We start from the raw sequence: 22,078 nt of genomic DNA on the forward strand, positions 1-22,078 counted from the left end.
AATATGCATACATGTTTGTGTTTGGAATACATGTAGCAAAAGCAGTAGATTATTTATCATATCCTTCTCGTATTTGACAGAAAATTAAGATTAGCTTTTCATAGCTATTTTCTTTTCTACTGTATCAAATTCGTACATTCATTTTTAATCCTGGAATTGTATTTAATTGTTAGATTATTTTTAAATTCTCTTGTTGAAGTCTATAATTTCTTGTGAAAAAAAGACTATTTTACGAATACAAAGTATCTCTCCATTTGAAGATCATTGAAATGCCATCGACTCTATAACGGTGACCAAGCGTTGTACAACATAGACATAGACATAGACCATAGACATGCAGTTTGAGATACTAAATACTATAAATGGTCTTGTCAGATTGTAAACAAATTTTGTAAATGAATTGTCACAATCACTGGGGTAAAGCTGATGACCGTAACTGCATTCACGGTCATCCCAAGATGTCGGATGAAAAATTAGGTCAGTTTCTGTATTGTCTGTTAGAGTGTTTCTATATCATTTTCTTTACAAATCATATATTGAAACGATGTAAATTTATAAAAGAATCACTCGGAAATCACTAATTACTTCTGAGAAATGTGCATGAAACGGGAAATTCGATTTGAAAAAATCGCCAAGATGACCGTAAATCACAATCGAGATGACCGTAACAGAATCAGCGATTCATAACAAGGCTGACCGTAACTGCTTTTAAGATGACCGTAATTTGTAAATGATGACCGTAACTTTTAAAGGATGACCCTCAATTCTAAGAAATATCCGTATTTATATAACTATCTTTTTGTATCAAATGATTAATCGTGTTGGTATACACATGATATTAATATGAGAGTTTTATCCTATAGGTAGAAGAAAATAAGACGTGCTTCGAATGCAAAGATTACCATATGTATCTTTTTTACAGTAGAGGGTTTAATTTTTAAAATGAATTTGCCAAAAGACATGCAAATGAACAGGAAGGGAAAACATGCTACAAAAGCGCGATAAAATGACACCTTACAAGCATAATGAATAAAATGCGGTGCACAGTTCAACTGCTCGACATAAGATTTTTTTTTGTTTCTGGGATTCCTTTTAATGACAAAAAATAAATACACATTTTTAAAAATGCCAAAAAATTGCATGTACACCCATTGATATTATATCGTCTTTCATTTTGTCGTGCAAATAAAATAACAGAAACATTTTGAAAATATCATTCGAATAAACTAGTGAAGGTGAGCTCCAGCAAATTAGATCCTTAAAATAGTATTGTACGAAAAGCGTATCACAAGGCGGAACGTTGTCAATTTGTATATACAATGTATACAGAAATGTTATTCATACAGTCAGGATTCTACTTCTTTAAAATTATCTCCCCATTATGCCAGTTCATGCTCACAATCGTAGAATTGGAAGCCATTGTAGGGATGACGCTCTGCCAATTTTGCTCTTGAAAACTGATAAATTTATCCACATAGCACCATTACGATCGATCGTTATATGTCAGTTATATTTTAAAAGACAAATGTATCTACTAGCTAATGAGCATTAGTTAATGATCTTGTCTGCATTGATTCAACTTAAAAATATTGTCTGTTCGGATGTCAGATGGAGTTTTTGAAAATTCTTAAGCATTTAAAAAAATTCTAATTAAATATTTCGTGGAAGGGCAGACTAAACATTTTTAGTGGTTGAAGATTATAAACCCTAGTTATCAGACACAAGAAAATCATATTTTTTCGAAGATATCCATTTTCATCATCCAAATTAAAAGACTGTCGTCAAGTACTTTTAGAAATAAATAGCTATTCGAACACACCTACTTTGTTTTTGTGATTCATTAGATAGGTATCTCACTTGACACATATATTTCATCTTTTCGTACTGTCATTTTTTTACGTTATAAAGTCAACCTGTAGCTTTGATATATAATAATGATAGAATCTGAAGCGAGATGCTATATAAAATACTCTTGCTTTGTACGTTTTAAAGACAAAATATACACCTAAACATGCCCTAACATAAAAAGGTGCACTCGATTGTTCTCTTTTCGATACAATCGTTACCTGTTTTGGGGAATTTTTTCTTGATTCACATAATGGAAGGGCAGACACGAAAATTTCTGAACTATAAGATTGATATGCTCTCCGTCCGTGATAAAAAAAATCGGAGGTTATGCATTTTCTACATCCAACTTATAAATACTATATATAAAAAAGAAGATGTGGTATTATTGCCAATGAGACAACTATCCAGAAAAGACCAAAATGACACAAACATTAACAATTATAGGTAACAGTAAGGCCTTCAACAATGAACAAAGCCCATACCGCATAGTCAGCTATAAAAGGCCCCGATAAGAACCATGTCGTCGACTTGATATCTTATTGTGTTGCATTACTATGTAATAGATACATTGAAAACTTATGCAACTGGTGTTTTTAAAATAAGAAAATTGTCGTTTTATTTGTTTCTATTAACTTTTTAAAATTTTGTTACTATATCAAACATTACAGTTAATATCTATCGCTTTCTCGATACACACAGAGCTTTGATTATTTTGTTCTATTTCAAAAGTGTTTCCGCCTGCACATATCATGACAAATTAAGATTTTAATCTGCTTCCTCTGGAACCATACACATGGGCTCGATTACCAAATATTCGTATGTATTATTAATGTGTTAATGCTCCATTTATTGGCATTATGTTTTTCTGGTCTGTGCGTACGTTCGTCCGTTCGTCTGTTTGTTTGTCCAGCTTCAAGTTAAATAAAATTGGAACTTAGTACACATTTTCCCTATAGTATGATCTTTTTAATTCTAATGCCAAATTACAGTTTTGTCCCATTTTCATAGTCCACTAAACATAGAAAATGATAGTGTAGATGAGGCATCCGTGTACTAGGGACACATTCATGTTTCTTCAAATTTTCGTCGTATCGCTGTCAATTTGTGTTAAAATTTTAACGTCGATATCAATAAATATTTCATTGTTTACGAGAAATATGCAATTTACTATCATTGTTATAAATCTTAAATATGGCCAATTATATTATAGTTTAAAAAAAGAAATTTATGAAACATATTTATATCCGCTAACCGAGCCCCAATTGAGATCGACAAACTCAACAAAAAAGCTTTGAATACAATACGGGTATTTCTTAGAATTGATGGTCATCCTATAAAAGTTACGGTCGTCCTATATAAATTACAGTTAGTCTTTACAAATTACGGTCATCCTTTACAAGTTACGGTCATCTTTTTACCAATCACGGTCATCCTTGTTTTATGTTACGGTCATCTTGAAAATATTTTGATTATGATTTACGGTCATCTTAACGATTTTTTCAAATCGAATTTCCCGTTTCATGCACATTTCTCGGAAGTAATTAGTGATTTTCGAGTGATTCTTTTATAAATTTACATCGTTTCAATGTATGATTTGTAAAGAAAATGATATAGAAACACTTAAACAGACAATACAGAAACTGACCTAATTTTTCATCCGACATCTTGGGATGACCGTGAATGCAGTTACGGTCATCAGCTTTACCCAAGTGACAATACAGAAACTATCAAACACCTTCAATCAACCTTTTTCTTAAATCAGAAAAGCACAAAGATATGATCCAGTGGCATATTCAAGGAATGGATTGTAGAGACGTTGAGGTCGCACACCGCTTTGATTTGATAGTTTTTCATTTATATGGTCGAAAATATTGTCCTTTTTTCTATTTATTCATTTTATTCCGTTTTGTTGGATTACGCCAACCCCTTTTCAAATCCTTGATCATTCTGTACTTTTGATGGAGAGGGTATGAAATGATACTTTTTATAGAATTTCTATGTATCAAATCACATACGATTTCGAAAATTAGTGGTACACGTGACATTTTACCGTGAACTATTTATTCTGCTGTATGATGAGAAGGGTGTCTGTATACACCCGCACAGAATGCGGACGTCATATCCGACATTAAATGATATATTTGCGTATATTCAAATTATTGCGTTGCTAAAATACATGTAACTTACTTATTTATCACACACCCATGTGAAGTTTTCACGATCTCGGAATGTTAAAAAATCAAATATTTCAATAGGTAGGGTGCGTTAGAGAGCTATTTTTTTTTTTTAAAAAGCCCTACCCATCATAACCAATTTCTTTGAAGTCAACTTTTCAACCTTTGTTTTCTTTTAGAATAGATTAATTGTTTTAAAAATTGTTTTTGTTCTTAATATATATGAAATATTAGCCACTGGACGTAAAAAGAACATGTTAAAAATAATAATCGTAGGTATATAAATATGCATACATGTTTGTGTTTGGAATACATGTAGCAAAAGCAGTAGATTATTTATCATATCCTTCTCGTATTTGACAGAAAATTAAGATTAGCTTTTCATAGCTATTTTCTTTTCTACTGTATCAAATTCGTACATTCATTTTTAATCCTGGAATTGTATTTAATTGTTAGATTATTTTTAAATTCTCTTGTTGAAGTCTATAATTTCTTGTGAAAAAAAGACTATTTTACGAATACAAAGTATCTCTCCATTTGAAGATCATTGAAATGCCATCGACTCTATAACGGTGACCAAGCGTTGTACAACATAGACATAGACATAGACCATAGACATGCAGTTTGAGATACTAAATACTATAAATGGTCTTGTCAGATTGTAAACAAATTTTGTAAATGAATTGTCACAATCACTGGGGTAAAGCTGATGACCGTAACTGCATTCACGGTCATCCCAAGATGTCGGATGAAAAATTAGGTCAGTTTCTGTATTGTCTGTTAGAGTGTTTCTATATCATTTTCTTTACAAATCATATATTGAAACGATGTAAATTTATAAAAGAATCACTCGGAAATCACTAATTACTTCTGAGAAATGTGCATGAAACGGGAAATTCGATTTGAAAAAATCGCCAAGATGACCGTAACCTTTGTTTTCTTTTAGAATAGATTAATTGTTTTAAAAATTGTTTTTGTTCTTAATATATATGAAATATTAGCCACTGGACGTAAAAAGAACATGTTAAAAATAATTCGTAGGTTTATGAATATGCATACATGTTTGTGTTTGGAATACATGTAGCAAAAGCAGTAGATTATTTATCTTATCCTACTCGTATTTGACAGAAAATTAAGATTAGCTTTTCATAGCTATTTTCTTTTCTACTGTATCAAATTCGTACATTCATTTTTAATCCTGGAATTGTATTTATTTGTTTGATTATTTTCAAATTCTCTTGTTGAAGTCTATAATTTCTTGTGAAAAAAAGACTATTTTACGAATACAAAGTATCTCTCCATTTGAAGATCATTGCAATACCATTTACTCTATAACGATGACCAAGCGTTGTACAACCGTTGACTTGTTTCATGATCTCGTCTTTTCCCATCCATTCGTTGAGTCTTTTGCAGACGAAACGCGCGTCTGGCGTATATACAAAATTTAGTCCTGGTATCTATGATGAGTTAATTTACATTGATAGTTACTACACTAAGATTTAGAAATCATGCTTATAACTTATGCTTGTTACAAAGAAATATCCCCATTATTATAATAGCTTGCTCAACATAGTAGCAGGGTAACAGGAGACATTATTGCATGCAACTTTTTTTCATTTAGTTTTGAAGATCTTTGAATTGAAGAAATTGTGGGGTATTTGTACAAGTACAAATAAAGCAAAAATGTATTTGTTAAATGTTATTTATACAATAGTTGGCTGATTGCAGGATAAAACATTCTCCGATTGTTTTTATCTTCTGTAGATATTTAGCTTATGTCAACATTTGTTTCTAGTGATATTATAATCTGTTTTTAGTTGTTTACAATCAGTCAGTGTCCACTAAAGTATCACTGTTATTTGAAGTATAAGATAAATTGTAAACACCGGTAGACAAGATATACCGCTAACTACTCGAATCTTATCAGTAAAGTACATGTATTAAGTGGGCAATTTTACAGTTTGGAATTTGTATTTAAAGATTTGTGCATTGTGCATGATTGAATATTTTTGTCATTCAACTTTGGATTGAATAAATTGTGGCATTGAGTCAGCAACCTACAAGACAAGGCAATAATAGACATCGAGAAGGAATTTACAGTCTTCACAGCAAGAGTCTACAAAAGTTGTGTGAACCAGAGACGTATATATGTCTCTGTGTGAACTAATATAAACAAAAACTGTCATAGCAGTTCCCAAAACAATCATAATTGTATCTTTCTATAATGGTTTTTATTTTGTAATTAAATTAAAGTTTGAAAACCTTAATATTTGTTGTTACTTGTATGTGAAAAAAATGTAAGGAAGATTTTTAGAGGTGGCCATTTTCTGTTAAGATGTACTTTATCTTCAAGTGCCCATTACACTGTAGACTTTAAACACGGCTGTTGAAAATACAGATAATAATTAATCCTCTTGACTGTTTGTCTACAGTGGTCTATCCATGGGAGGTACAGCACCTTTAAAAAATCCCACCGAAGATGATTTTATCTGATCAATGTTCATTGGCAATCATACTTCTCCTTACAAGAGCGTCTGGGTAGGGTTAACAGAATATAGATCCATGGACCATTGCTGCAGATCAATGGGCCAAAAAAATGTAAGAGAAAACAATAGGCCAAAAAAGATTGAGAGTAGTAAATAATAGTTTTTTTAAATATAAAGACCAGAGAATAATGGGCAAAGAAGAATGTGGGGCTAAAAATAAAGAATACAGAATTGAGAACCCCTCCCCCCACCCCACCCCATTAAGAACCTCTTGTAATATATTTAAATACTGGTTATCGAAAGCATCATAGGACTAAAACATGTTCTTTTATGTCTTTTAAAAATGAGTCTCATACGTTATATCTGTTTTATCGTAGGACTTTGGTGATAGTCCTCCAATGACTTGGAGCTTAGCCGTTTTGAATTCTCATTCAAATGCTCATGAATGAGTTTTCTATTATAATCTGAAAAAAATTATTAAAGTCTTGTTTGTAAATTTGGACACATTTTAAACAAATGTTTATGATGATTGTCAAGCAGATTATGTTATTTTTTTTCTTCAGAAGTACATGTAACCATTTAAACTATTGAATCCTTTATTCAATTTAATGATTACATATTAATTTAGAACAATTATTTGTCAGTACCTCTCGCATTTCGGAACACTTCATTTTGGTTAATAAATTAATGTGTCTTGCGTACTGTTCGAGGACAATATATAAAACTCAAAACATGAAAGAAACGTTGGAGAGCCAATAGACATTAGACAACCAACAATCAATCAATAGACAACTTTCGAGTTTGATGCATTTCCGTATTTAGTCATAATTTACGATAAATATATGAAGGACAATATATGTGAAAAAAAGGTTTCCGACTTTGATAATGTGGCATACAAAAAGATAAATATGTGCAATTGTAGCGGATTAAAGTGTGATTTACATTTTACTACAAAATTCCCATACCCTTTGAAATGAAAATAAATAGCCATTTAATCATAATTTACGATACATATATGAATGACAATATGGGAAACAAGCAATATCTTTTAAAAAAAAAGGGGGGGAGGGGGATATCTGACGCATTCAGGTGTGAGCATTGAGTTTAAAACAAACCATGAATATTTATCTTTATCAGGTATTTTTTATCGATAGTTACAAAAAATGCACATAATTTGATTGGAAAAGGCTGCCGATTCTGAGAGTTGAGTATATGCGTTTTCTCTAAAGAATTAAAATATGTACTGCATGGTACTTAACTAAATATATAAATATGTAAGTATTTTTTCAGAGATAGAGAAGAACCTATAGCTGTGAAATAGATATAAACAAAATATATTAATAGGTGACAATCTATAATGAATAACAAACTTGAAACAGTTAGAACCATCAAAAAATTTCAATTCTAATATGACGTCCTTATTACGCTTTGTAAACAAAGCCGTGTTCTAATGAGCACAAAATATGTTTGACACATGCGCACGAACTTACTGTTTATATTAACGTTATTTCAATCGTTATTCATTAAAATATATACATTTAAGCAGCTAACATAAACTTTTATTGTATATTTTCATAAAACAACATATATTTTCACCTGAACGTAGTTTTTAAACTTATCAAATTTGAAATGTTATGTACAGACTCCTCGGGGAGGAAACGGGAATAGCCAAAGATTTTTACGGTATTTACGTACGCTTCAACCTATAAAAATACAGTATTTGTCCTATTAGAATCGAAATAATTCCTTCATGTCATGCTCTATGTTCATTTTAACATGGGTAGGCATTATATTTGTCGATATTTTATACCTCGCTAACGTTCATTTTAACATGGGTAGGCATTATATTTGACCACATTTTACACCTCGCTAACGCTCAGTGTAAAATATCGACAAATATAATGCCTACCCATGTTAAAATGAGCATAGAGCATGACATGAAGGAATTATTTCTTAATTATAACTATATACATGTATGTCAAGTACAGCATAAAAGATACAACCTATTTTGGAGTGCCTATCGGGGACAGACGGTCTCCAAAGGGAGATATGATCTATATAATACAGCTTTTAATAAGTAATTGAATTTGTGAATTATGTAATTTGACATTCTTTAATTCAAGTATGATATTTTGTACTCTTTGAAATTAATATTATTATTGCGCATTAAGCTTGGAAGTTTGAGACTGCACTTTAAAACTTGTAATATATATAATAGTATAGTGTTGATTAATGGGTGTTTTCATAATTGCCCTGTTATATGTCCAAGGTCTGTTATAATGGTCGAGGATATCTGTAATGGCATGAGGCAACGCCGAGGGACATTGCAGCCTCCGAGGCCATTATTACTGACCGAGGACAAATAACAGGGTCAATTTGAAAACGGCCATTTCTTGACACTTTTATTAACCATTTAATAGTATTAAAATTCTAAAGTGAAATGTTCAATGATCCTTATATAATTCGTAACTTTTTTGATTGTGTAAATGTATTATGCTATATGAGAGAAAAGAAAAAGACTAAGACACCTTGTACTTTTCTTATTTGAAATTTGAAAATAAATGCATCGCACTATTATAACATGTCCGGTTGATCCGACATTAAAATGAACTGAAGAAATTTTTATAGTATTTTCTTTGACATATTTACAAGATGTAGTAGAATATCAAACTATTAAAATAAACATCATTGTATGTGATATTATTTACCTTATATGTATGGAAATCCATCAAATTTTAATGTGCGTATTGTTATGCGTTTACTTTTCTACATTGGTTAGAGGTATAGGGGGAGGGTTGAGATCTCACAAACATGTTTAATCCCGCCGCATTTTTGCGCCTGTCCAAAGTCAGGAGCCTCTGGCCTTTGTTAGTCTTGTATTATTTTAATTTTAGTTTCTTGTGCACAATTTGGAAATTAGTATGGCGTTCATTATCACTGGACTAGTATATATTTGTTCAGGGGTCAGCTGAAGGACGCCTCCGGGAGCGGGAATTTCTCGCTACATTGGAGACGTGTTGGTTACCTTCTGCTGCTGTTGTTTTTTTCTATGGTCGGGTTGTTGTCTCTTTGACACATTCCCCATTTCCATTCTCAATTTTAATAATATATAAATTTAGTGCATGTATCTACTTTTTGTTATAAATCTATTTCAATTCATTATATAAAGCGTTGTGATATATTTTGTCAAATAGAAAATTATAACACTATGCTAATCCTATTTCATCGCATTGCATACATCACACAAAAGCTTACAGTCGCACTTTCTATTTCGCAATCGATACTTTTCAATGCATTATAAATTACATGCACTCTCTCATATGATAGTTGGCTTTATTCTATATACATTTAAAAGCTTTTATAAGCCTTGCTTTTGTGTTAAGTTAATCCAATATCATGGCATCAAATTAAATTTATCAATTTTTGAATTCATATGCAGTGACGCAGGAAAAGACTAAGACTTACAAGAGAGACTTCTTTAACTTCAAAAGGGAAGAAAAAAAATATAAACTTCATAGTCTAGACTTAGTAGTGATTCAATATAGATTTCGTTTCTATTACCAATACATTTCTTACTGCCAAAAAGTGAGGGAGGGATAAAGTAATTAACGACCTCCCCTTGCATTCACTTTAAATACGCTTTTTTAAAGCTTCTTATTATGTAGAAAAATTCTACCGAGTTTTATTTTTTTAACAAGATCCTTGAATTTATCAAGTGCAGGTCAAACAACATATTCCACTTGCAAGCTGCATTAAAGAGTAAGAAAACAGAAAGGTCTTCACACAGTCAACATGATAAATTATAACAGGGCAATATGTCGCAATGAATTATAACTTTGTGCGATATCATGTTTAATGTCTTCCTATGCTCCTTATTGTCAATTTTCCATGCCCAATAATTTGAATAAAGACATTTGCTCTTCAGTTTTTCAGATTCAAATAGTATAATGAATAAAGAGATTATCAAAATAGGTTGTACACAGATGTTTGACGGGAATGAAAGTTTGTAGATTTTGAAAATGAGTAATGGCAAATATTGACCTTGTGATAGGTCAGCAACAGGCTTGTCAAACAGTTATTGTGATGGTTTCTTTAAATACTTAGAACGTAGTCGTTTAGAAGCATTCTCAAGGATCCCACGTCCTTGTTATATCCGACGATATAGATGTGTTTATAAAGATAAGACAACGTGATATGACTGCTAATGTCTCGACTCTCCTCACGAGACCAAATGATACGGAAATTAACAACTATAGGCTACCGCAGGATCTTCAACATTGAGTAAAACTCATACCACATATTCAGATGTATGAAAAGGGCTAAAAATTACAAATATAAAACAATTCAAACGAGAAAACTACATGTAACGGCCTAATTTCGTGCAAACGAAATGCACATACTATTATTATCCAATTTACTAACATCCTATTGATGAAATATCAAAGTGCATTCAAAATATTTTACATCACATTTGAAAGGTGAAAATACAAACAACTTACCTTTATAGAATTAATGGGTTAAATGTTAAAAGTATAATACATAATACAACTGCAGTAGTCAAACTTGTTAAGGGTGTAAAAGATACAATATATTCTCGAATGAAACAAGTCTATTATTTTTCACTTATATATGGTCACGTGATGTTACAACATCCACGTCAATTTTTTTTTTAAATCAATTGGAATTAAGACAAAACATTTATTGAACATACTTCTGAAGCTAGTACAATGCAATAATAATTTTCTCATATATTGTATGATGTAATTTTTATGATAATTTTATATAAATTCTTATTAATTTCAGTACATATATACTCAGTCTTCTGCAACCTTGGTATAACCTTACATTATAAATCATCAATTCGTACAAAGATATTTTAAAGGGTTATATCTTTTTTTATTTATTTTGGCTAAATTCATGCATACGAACTTCACACAATAATATTGTGCAATTTACTAACATTGAGTCATTCAAACGTAATATTCTAGTGTATTAATGTGTATGTAATACATGTATATGGTTTCTGGTTTATTTTGATATATAAATGTAGCTTAAATACAAATGTGAAATTAAAAAAAAATGTTATTTTCCAATGTTCTAATAACTTTTAATATTTATTTTGTTATATAATACTTGCAAGAATAAAGATAACACGCAAATCAATCTGTGAGAGTTTTTGAAATATACAGTGAAACCTGGCTAAACCGAATCCTGCATAAACCGAATACCTGTATGAACCAAACATGTTCTTAATCACCGTCATATCACATTGTATGCGTTGTGAACCTACACAAATGTAGGCCAAAACCAAACAAAATCTTAAGTCCCAAAGAGATTCGGTTTAAACAGGTTTTTCATTGTATATAGCTGGCCATGTCATTTATTAGACATATAAGCAAGTGCAATTTAAAGGAATATACAAACAAAGTCTTTCGTCAAGAGTCAATCGATTGACTGATTGGTGGTTGCTTTACGTCCAGTGGCAAATATTTCATGCATATTCAGGACGTTCGTCAAGATTTTACTACTTCATAAAAAAAAACGTCTATAGGTATTTTTATTTACCCGAATTCAAGTATGTAATCTAAGTTGCAAAACTTGCGTCTAATCTTATTGTCAATGTTTTTTACGATAAAATATGTTTAAACTAAGTATGTAGAGCTCATATCTTGAGTCATATATTTATATAAATTATGTCCATGAAATTTAAAAAGGCCAAGTTCAAGTCAACTATTTCGTGCTTCGCCCTGAGTTCAGAAGGTCGGGGATGCGATCCTAAGCCGGGTCAAACCAATTTTCAAAGACTCTAAAATGTGTGTTGGTGTGTGTGATTTCTGCTACATCGCCAATCATGTGACATTAGGGAGTAATGGCAAATAATATGATCTAAATGATGCTAAATGTATTTTCGGACAAGTTGACATATTATGCAGACTAGTTTTGTTACTTAGTTAAATATCCTGCTAACTGCGTTGGTCAAGTGCAAAGCAGAAATCATTTTCAAATCATTAACATGTTCTCGTCTTGAACATGCATTTAGATTTGACACTTGACGTAAATAACAGCTATCCATCATCATTATCATCATCATCATCAAATTTGACCTAAACAATATATGAGAATATATGAATGGAAAGTTTTACTACTCTACAGAAGTTCATTGTCAACTGTGATATGCATTTCAGGACATACATAAAATTGAGAATGGAAATGGGGAAGGTGTCAAAGATGCAAAAACCCGGCGACCAAAGAACAGAAAAAAACTACCAATGAGTCTTCAAACCGTCACAAATACATACATTGAAGGTGAAGGACGCCTCCGGGTGCGGGAATTTCTCGCTACATTGAAGACCTGTTGGTGACCCTCTGCTGTTGTTTTTTAATTGGTCGGGTTGTTGTCTCTTTGACACATTCCCCATTTCCATTCTCAATTTTATTGAAGGTTATATTAAAGTCATTCATTGTGATATAATTCTTGATAATATTCAAAGTTTTTAATTGGAATCAATTGTAAAATCTTTGCTTAAAACGTGTGTAAATACTCCATCGTCTCCAAGTATTTTTTTCAATTTTTGTCTATTGTTCTGTCACATATCAGGACATTGCGGGTTTTTTTTTTGGGGGGGGGGGGGAGCGGGTCCGGGTGTGTGAGGAGGGGTGGTCATTCTGTTTTTTTTTTTATTATTTCAAATTTTGTCTTGAAAGCTTAAGCTTTTTTGCAACTTACTGTATGGTATGAGTAAAACTATACACGGTAGAGTTTTAAATAACTTACCTCACTTACAAAATGTATGAATATATATAATAAATATCCCCATCCATTCGGACTGTGTATGTTTAATGTCAATGTATCGTACAGGAAGGAACGCTCTCTGCGCCTTAACCTTGGTTGGGACAATATATTGCTAGGGGTTTGTATGTCTGTTTAGGTTGCGTATGAAAGGACCTTAGGGAGCTACCATGTGATTTTTAGGGGGGGGGGGGGTGGGCTAGGATGAAATTTGAAAAAAAATAGGCAGGACAGGAGTTTTGAGTAAAAAAAAGGCAGGATGAGACACTTGCAAAAAAAAAAGTCAGGACGACAATTTAGGTAAAACAAAGTCTTGATGAACTAAAAAAAAAAAGGCAGGACCGAACAGTGTGAAAAATAAAAAGGCAGGACAGAGATTACAGCTAAAAAAAAATGCAGGACAAAATTTTTCATCCTAGCCCCCCCATAAAAATCAAATGGTAGCTCCCTTATGAAACATAGCAGCGTTTTACGATGATATACTAATTTTCCAGTCTATTTTACAGAAGACACACTTTGCAGAACAAACATATAAGATTAGTTCATTTTTCTTCGCGTTCTATAAATGTGTATGAAACAATCGCAACTGGGTATTCAATAGTCAACAATCAATCAATCAACCATATAGCTTTTTTACTACCGGTACCTATACAGATACAAATGGGGGAAAAGTATTTGTTTGAAAATATTTGGTTATAATACACAAATTTAAAAGTATTTTTTACGTTCTGAGAACGTAGACAAATACGAAATGACAATGCAGATTTAAACTATTTTCTTACGAAAGCATTTCCAATGTACTCTGCTCAAGAAATCCGAAAGTATGTGACTAAACTGATTTTTTTAAATAAATTATTTTTCTCATACTTCTATCTTTTTGGCATCTATTGTATTTTTTATAAGCACGTCATTGGAAAAGCTTGAAAACTTTGGGTTGCAACCCAGCTATCAATAGTATATAAAGCATATAAAGCAAAGTAAAACAAATTAAAACAAAAACGGAAGTACATAGTACACCTACTTGCAAGGTCAAGCAGCTATTCAGACTTAATGGCTCATTATAGAATTGTTCTAATCTTTAAACTGTGGGAATATAATTTTCAAAACAAGTTGCTTTCTTTAAAAAAAAGAAAAGCAATACATGAACCTAAGACCGCTGACTGCCGGGTCACCAAATTATGAAAGATTGTTGCTGAATTTGTGTTTGCTTTTGAATTGAAATAACTGACTGTGAATAGAAGAAGCCACTTGAAAGTATATATTTACGGTTTCTATTTGAATAGTTATTTTAAAGCTCGACTATTTTATTTATTACTTGGGAATGTATATAATGTTTCCGATTATAACTCTTTGGCAAATCCTAGTTTCTACTAACCAGATGATTTATGCAAATTGCACAAACCTATCGCAATATAAATTTATGCACTCAGTTTGCTTTATAATCTAGAATTCTGGATACATTTATTTTATCTATCATATCTTTATATTTTGTTCTCATGGTAGATGTTGTATGCGGTGAAACCTGTGGCATGCAATTGATTGGGACCTCTTATGAAAAGACTTATTTTGGTCTCATAAAACATCTCAAATTATAAGGATTTCCTGATTTTACTAAACCAATTCAAACATTATACAGGGAAACTTAGTTTTGCCGAAGAATTTCTTAATAATTATTCAGAAGTTTATGAATACCTTTACACACTTTCGAAATAACCAATTTATATAAAAAGGTATGTAGATATAAAAAGATACCAGCATTAAAATGATGTTCGCCAGACACGAGTTAAGTCTACAAGAAAAGCATCAGTGACGCTCGAATGAAAAAAAGTTAAAAGGCTAAATACATGTATATTACAAAGTTAAGGAATCTATTCTTTGGGTAGACAATCCTTAGCTTTTCAAACAGGTCAAAGTTATAATAGAACAGTGACTCAAAAAAGAAATAAAATAGAAACAACTCAAGGTTAGAATGCCGTTAGTAATGATGACCGTGCTTGAAAGTCACATGTAAAGCTCTTTCTGCCGTGTCCTGTATTTAGATAACAAAAACGAACATACTAAGCTTTCACGAGTGAATTTAATAGTATTGCATACAAGTAATATTTTAGCGCACCAAATATCTCACTGATACTCAGGAAAATCTATTAGTTGAATTTTAATGTCAAACGGTCTACATTAAATGTTTTGACTCCTGATTCATTGACATTTTATCCAGAATGTTTGAGAACGCAAGCCAATAGTGTGCTTTTGAAATGTGATCTATAATGTGAATGGATCAAGACATGTCGGATAGTTGGTCAATGAATACAATTTTCAAAACCGTACCATAGTACGTACAAGTATGTAGATGCTATAAGGTTAAACTATTAAAACAAAAAAACAAAATTTGAATTGAAATTTCATTATAAACTAACGTTTCTGTTAGTAATTTTCTTCAAATCCTTTGAATATATAATATCAATAAACATGAACGTCAAGTATTTACTGATTGACATTTTATTTAAAATTCAAACATTCCACTATGTGAATATATTACTATGCAAAATATAAGCAAAGGCTTCTAAATCCATACTAAAACAGTATAAAATAATCAACATTATGGTCGTAATTAAATTTTGTTGTGATAATTGTAAATTATTTTTACGGTTGATGTGAGCTGCAAGGATTTAAAATCATGCTTTATGAATTGAAAGCACACAAGTATTTTTATTCACGACCGTTTAAAATTTGAATATTTAATAAATCTATCTTACTTTCCGTTTTTATGGATATGTAATAATACAAAAAAAAATTACTCATAAAACCCAAATAACAACATGGTATGAAATAAATAACGTAGAAATATAAGGATTATTGTTTATAAACATAATTTTTGTATGATGCAAGGATTTATTAAAATTTAATTTTTATGTTTCCTGTACAAATGAATATTTAAAAATACCAAAGCAGAGTATAATCACTCATATACAATGCTTTTTTCTTAATTGCAACTCTGAAAACATTCTGATTTCAATCATTGTTAGTCTCTTCAGAAACATAAATACAGTATATATTTTATATATGTTTCGTTGATTCGGATTGAATAAAATAAATTTGATAAGAATATTATCTTTCTGTTTTCCGATCTCGGTCGTTTTCAAAAAATGTCGAATTTTCAGTACACCCATGCTAACTTTTTTATTTCTAATGGAAATTTCAGTTGTAATGGTTTAAATGAAAGCTTGTCGGATTTGTGATTCAGAACATTAATAATAAACACACCTTTCATCTATTTTGATAAGATTAAACTGCATTTAAGACCCATTTTGGGGGTATTTGTCTGCGTACAGTGTCAGAAAAACACATTTCAAATGATTTTTTTGCGATTTTCTGATCGCCTTGATATCTGCAAAAGGGACTTTTTAAGAACGTTTAATATTACTCTAACGAAAAATCGTAGCTTCTATATCATTGTATGTAACATATTATCTACAAACTAGATTGAATCTGCGTACAGGAGGTTCATGTCTTTCCTGTTACCGCTACTTAAATCAGCCGTGAAATTATTCTCCCTATAAATATTGAATCAGTCAGTGTTGATCTCAAAAGTGCAAAGTAATCTTTACATTTAAAACGCCTCGTTTCTTGAACGACAGTGTAGAGAAAAGAAATTTCAAGACATTTAGTGAAAAAAATATAGCGTACTTTTTTTCATGTCTATGCTGTTACCACCAATTTTGATTAAATACACCAAAAGTATACTTGTAAAAAGTGCAATGACGTGTTGGAAACCAAATTCACAATAGAAAAACATAATCACTTCACCAAAGGGAGTAGTTATTTCACAACAGCAATAAAAAACGAAGAAATTTGTCTATCCTGTTATGTCTATCCTGTTACTATGGTTGCTATGGTTACAGTAACAGGATAGACAATTGTAGACAAAAACGTCGTTAATTTTTTTATCTTAACATATAGGTGCAAAACGAATGAAATATTTCGTTGTTTGAAGTCATCTTAAGGTTATAACGTATTAATCTTCCCAATTAAGCATTCGCAGGTGCAATACTGATATCGGTAACAGGATAGACAAAAAGGTAACAGGATAGACTTTTATATAGTAATATATCAGAAACGTACGTTCCTGTTACCAATGAAATGTAGAGAAAAGTAAACTAACTTATGAGGGATTTACTTGATGTTGGGTTTATTTGAAAGGGTGAAGAAATGCCGAACAGTATAAATTGCTATCTTAAACTTGCATTACTGGTGGTAATTTTTACAACCTTTGAAAACCAATTTTTAGAGGCATTTTTCAGTACAACCTGTTAAATTGGCAAATAATCTATTATATTACAGAATGAATATATATAGAAGTTTATTCTCTTGAAACCATCTAATTGTCTACGTAAAACAAGCTTAACATTTTATCTAAACCTTTTCTTAATAACCCAAAATTTCTTTTGAAAATGGTAACAGGATAGACAAAATAATGTACCACCGATCAAAAAATGTTTCAACACATTTTTGTATGACATCATTAAGATTGCATCTTTTAATATGTTGTTCTAAAGTACTGTTTGTTTTGATTTGCTTATGTAGAGGGTTGTTTGAATAAGTAACTTTTAATAATTTTTTCAATTTCAAAATTCGACATTTTTTGAAAATGACCCATCTAATATTAATATTTTAACCAGAATGTTCCCTCTCGTAAGTCTATGATGACATACACAGTATCCCGTTGTTCAATCTTCAAACATAATTAGTTTACATGTTATCGAGACAACAGACACTACCACGTTATAATTGACCTAGATACACACAGTGTACAGTGGTCGTTTTAAAACATAGGGGGTTCATGCAAAAAATATTATATAAATGCGATTTTTCCCGGTTGTTGCAATTCAACTGAAATATTCATTTTGAATGCAGGCAACACGTTTGTTTGTTTCTAAGGCAATTTGTGTAGCTATGTACAGTGTCCAGCAAAAGAAAATTTAAATCAAGAGTTTGTTTCACTTTATTTGGTCCTTTAAAATCTTATATTCAAGAAAAAAAATAAAATTGAGGATGTAAATGGGGACTATGTCAAAACATGGAAGTATCATATTGACAGGAACTCCAACAAACCGACTTCAAACGTTTATAGTGCGATGCCGCAAAATCGTTAAGTATCTGTTAATTAATTTGACATCTTTCAATTAGTTGTATCGATGCATGGGTTCAACGACGTTTTCGGGATTCTCGTAATTACGGAATTTACCGAAGTAACCGGATGTATACATAAATGTCAAGGATATGACATTTAACGACCATGCCAATATTTGACAGTTGACAATTTATAGTTTTTAGGTTTTCTATGTTAATAAACTATCAACATTTACAAATATTTCACTAATCAATATGGACATGCACGATTTTGATGATGAAGAATTTGAAAAATTTATCGGAGAAGAAATTGAAGAGTTTTATTGCTTTTGTAAATCTGAAACATGTTCAATAGAAAAGATGATTCCGTGTGAAGGACCCGACTGCAAAACAAAATTTTTCCACCACAGTTCCGCCATATCAGTTTACTGAAAAAAAGTAATGCTATTCTTCATTTGATTCAGTTGTAGTAAAAAATTAACCATCCCCTTTTTGCGCTACCAATGTGAAACAAAATCATTACTGACAACTAACTGATTAATTTCAAACAGATGCCATATGATCCCCCCTCCAAAAAAAAACAGAAAAAAAAACATAATCGTTTGCATGGACATCATTTTCAATCGCAAATATCTATTTATTCTTTATATTCGCTTATTTGTTTCTCTGTTATTTGTTTTGTGCATAATCAGGCCAATAGAATTTTTTTCATATATGAAATGGATTTGCTAAAATATGTTTAAGGCTGTAAGGTGACCTATAGTTGAAAACTTCTGTTTCATTTGATCTCTGGTGGAGAGTAATCTTATTGGCAATCATATCTTCTTATTTTTATATTGAATTATAATAAATGTCTTGTGTAAGGAAACAAATAGTTGTAATCTGCATGTATAATTGAGGTTTACTGCTAACAAATCACTTGTTGAATTGTTTACTGAAAGTCCGGTGTCAATTGCAAATGTTTCATTCATTTCAACAAAAAGAAAATTTTATAAATTTCCCAAAGCAAATCCGTCAGACGCCAGAGCAATCTCGGACCAGGTTGAATTTAAAAAAAAAAGAAGGTGTACATGTAATCTGTGTTTTAACTTGATACATACTAGAGACAATCACGGGCGTATAATTATCCACCTCTTAGTGCTTAAAACAATTTCTATAAATATGTTAAGTTACATTTTACGATCGAGAAACTATTAATATTTGTGTTACACTCGATTAAAATTTACAATCTTTAACTTAAAATTTGAGTTATCAGGCGCCATCAGGCACACTACACGGACATCAAATTATTTTCTGCAAACACTCTACTTCAGAGTCATGTAATCTGCATAATCCGATATTTTCCGATTTCCTAGTTCTAGTGATAAAAACATATTAGACAAAACTAAAAATAATCTTATCTTCTTTCCAAATACAGTTATTTTTCTTTAATTTGTCATTCTGTTAAATATGGACCGATTTTTAAGATTGTTTCAGCTGTAGTCTTTAATTATTGAATAGAAACAGGTGTCGTTATTCATGTAGCGATTCGCAATTAGCCACGGGAGTTTCCGTGTTTATTTACATTGGTAGGTAGATTAGACCCTCGATAACAGATCACGTGATAAGATCAGTTTCTGTAAACTACACACGCGAGGGCGGCATCGCAGATACTCCACAAAGGAGTTATCACATACTTGACATACTGAGTCGGAACCTTTTATTTTCCTAAAGAAATCAGTGGGGTGCGAATGTGCTAATTTTTCGTTGGAGTTCCTGTCAATATAATACTTCCATGGTCAAAATGACAACAACCCGACTAAAGAGCAGATACTAGCAGAAGGCTCCAATGGGTTTCCAACGCAGCGAGAAAATCCAGCACCCATAGGTAGGCTTAAGCTTGCCTATATATAAAGAGGTGTACTACAGTGAAAATTGACGTTATATTCAACTCCACAACAACTCTTAAAAAACATACAAGACTATCAAAGGCCAAAAGGTCATGACATGACACAGAGGCAAACATACGGTGGGATTACCCATGTTTTGTAGAATCTTTTTAAAAAGATTTTTTTCAAGATGAAACGATTTTTAGAAAAAATCAAAATAGTTGTCGCACAGAGATGAAAGTGTTGCATTAAGAACTTACCTTCTAATTTTAAATTTCTGCAGTATGAAATATCAAAAATGCGTATAATATGTTCCTTTATGAAATTAACGAACTCGAAAGTCGTCTCTCTTATAAATAAGTATATTGCACTTGATGTGAAAGAAAATTAATCCGTGCAGTGGGCAAATGAGAGATGATACGAATTAAACACCAAGGAGGTAAAGATTTATAATAGTCAAACCGATATATTATCAGTTTATGATAACAATCTTAAATGTCTTTAAGGTGTGCCTATATAGGAGGACAAATAATCAACATATGCAACCTTACCTTCTGTGAGAAATAAAAACTTTTCATACCCTTTGAAATAAAAAAAAATATATATAAAGTGGGTCACTCGATTAGTCATAATTAACTTAAAATGTATAAATGACAATATAGGAAAGTAAAAAAAAAAAAATTGGCACACAAAGAGCAAACTAAATTGTATGTTGAATAGAAACGAATTAAAGTGAGACTGGTGTTTAAAAATGTCATAGTTTACGATAAATATGCGAATGACATTTCGGGAAAAAAACTTTTCGACTTTTATAATATTTGGCAAACTACAAAATATGTGAAATCGTAGCGGATCCAAATGAGTTTGGTGTGTAAAATGTCATACTTTACGGTAAATTTACGAATGACAATATAGGAATACACACTTTTTGACGTTGATAACTATTTTGACTCGTAGCGGATTAAAGTGTGATTTGTTTGTAAAATGTCATACAACGATATTTATTTGATCCAGAAATATGTCGAATATTAATCGCTGTATTATCATGGCCAATAAATTCTAATGATAATAAGGTTTATTGATGTAGTTTATGGTACAGCAATAAGTAATTGCGCATATAAAATATGCAGATAAATGGAATATAGAAATCGAATTAATGAATGTATTAATAGCTTATAAATTTTGAATCAGGCTCTTGGATTTATCATTTCTTCACTTGTTTTTCCTTTTACTGATTGAAATACTTAACGTAGAGAAGGCATAAGACACAACTGTTAAATCCAAAATAAATGTCTATCGCCGTAATTTATCAGGCGCAGTGGCAAGTATTTGTCGTAGCAACAGTGTTTTTTTTTATCTATTGAATATAAAATAACATCTCTCAAATTGGTCCCTCCGCCTATCCTTTAAAAGTCATCAATTACAATAACACTTCGCACCCAGGTGATGTACAACTATAGATAATTTGATGGCTGATTTATGCGAATAAAAAAACGCGCATGATCAATGACGCTATGCGCTAAATTAACATCATTTCCAGTTTATGGGATGGAATTTCAAACTACATTAAATTTAGAATTATTGATTTCTTCTTCTGTATAGACACACACGAGTCAAGCGTAATAAATATCAAAGTCGTGTTTTAAAAATAAGGATCAGAGATTAAAGACAGAAATAAAAAAAAAATACGTTCACCGATGAGTAAAACCGAGATCATATAACTATGCTACATGTAAAAAAAAAATGTCATACAATTGCTTTGTTTTGCACCCAAGTGCATTGTGT

The 22,078-nt window shown here is 31.3% G+C and overlaps 1 protein-coding gene across 3 annotated transcripts in view; it reads right to left on the bottom strand.

The window, feature by feature from the left end:
* LOC139498378 (aquaporin AQPAn.G-like) overlaps window positions 1–20,781 on the bottom strand; it is a 337,743-nt gene extending 316,962 nt beyond the window's left edge. For 2 of the 3 annotated variants that reach the window (XR_011657914.1, XM_071286762.1), the window contains exon 1: window positions 11,008–11,162. The gene's annotated coding sequence lies outside the window, so the exon portion shown is untranslated. Of the gene's footprint in view, window positions 1–11,007; window positions 11,163–20,553 lie in introns of those variants that run through there. The other variant, XM_071286763.1, reaches the window with a different exon arrangement.
* Window positions 20,782–22,078: the final 1,297 nt, after the last annotated feature.

The sequence above is a fragment of the Mytilus edulis genome, chromosome 12 (genome assembly GCF_963676685.1).
Source record: "Mytilus edulis chromosome 12, xbMytEdul2.2, whole genome shotgun sequence".
NCBI classification, from domain to species: Eukaryota; Metazoa; Mollusca; class Bivalvia; order Mytilida; family Mytilidae; genus Mytilus; species Mytilus edulis.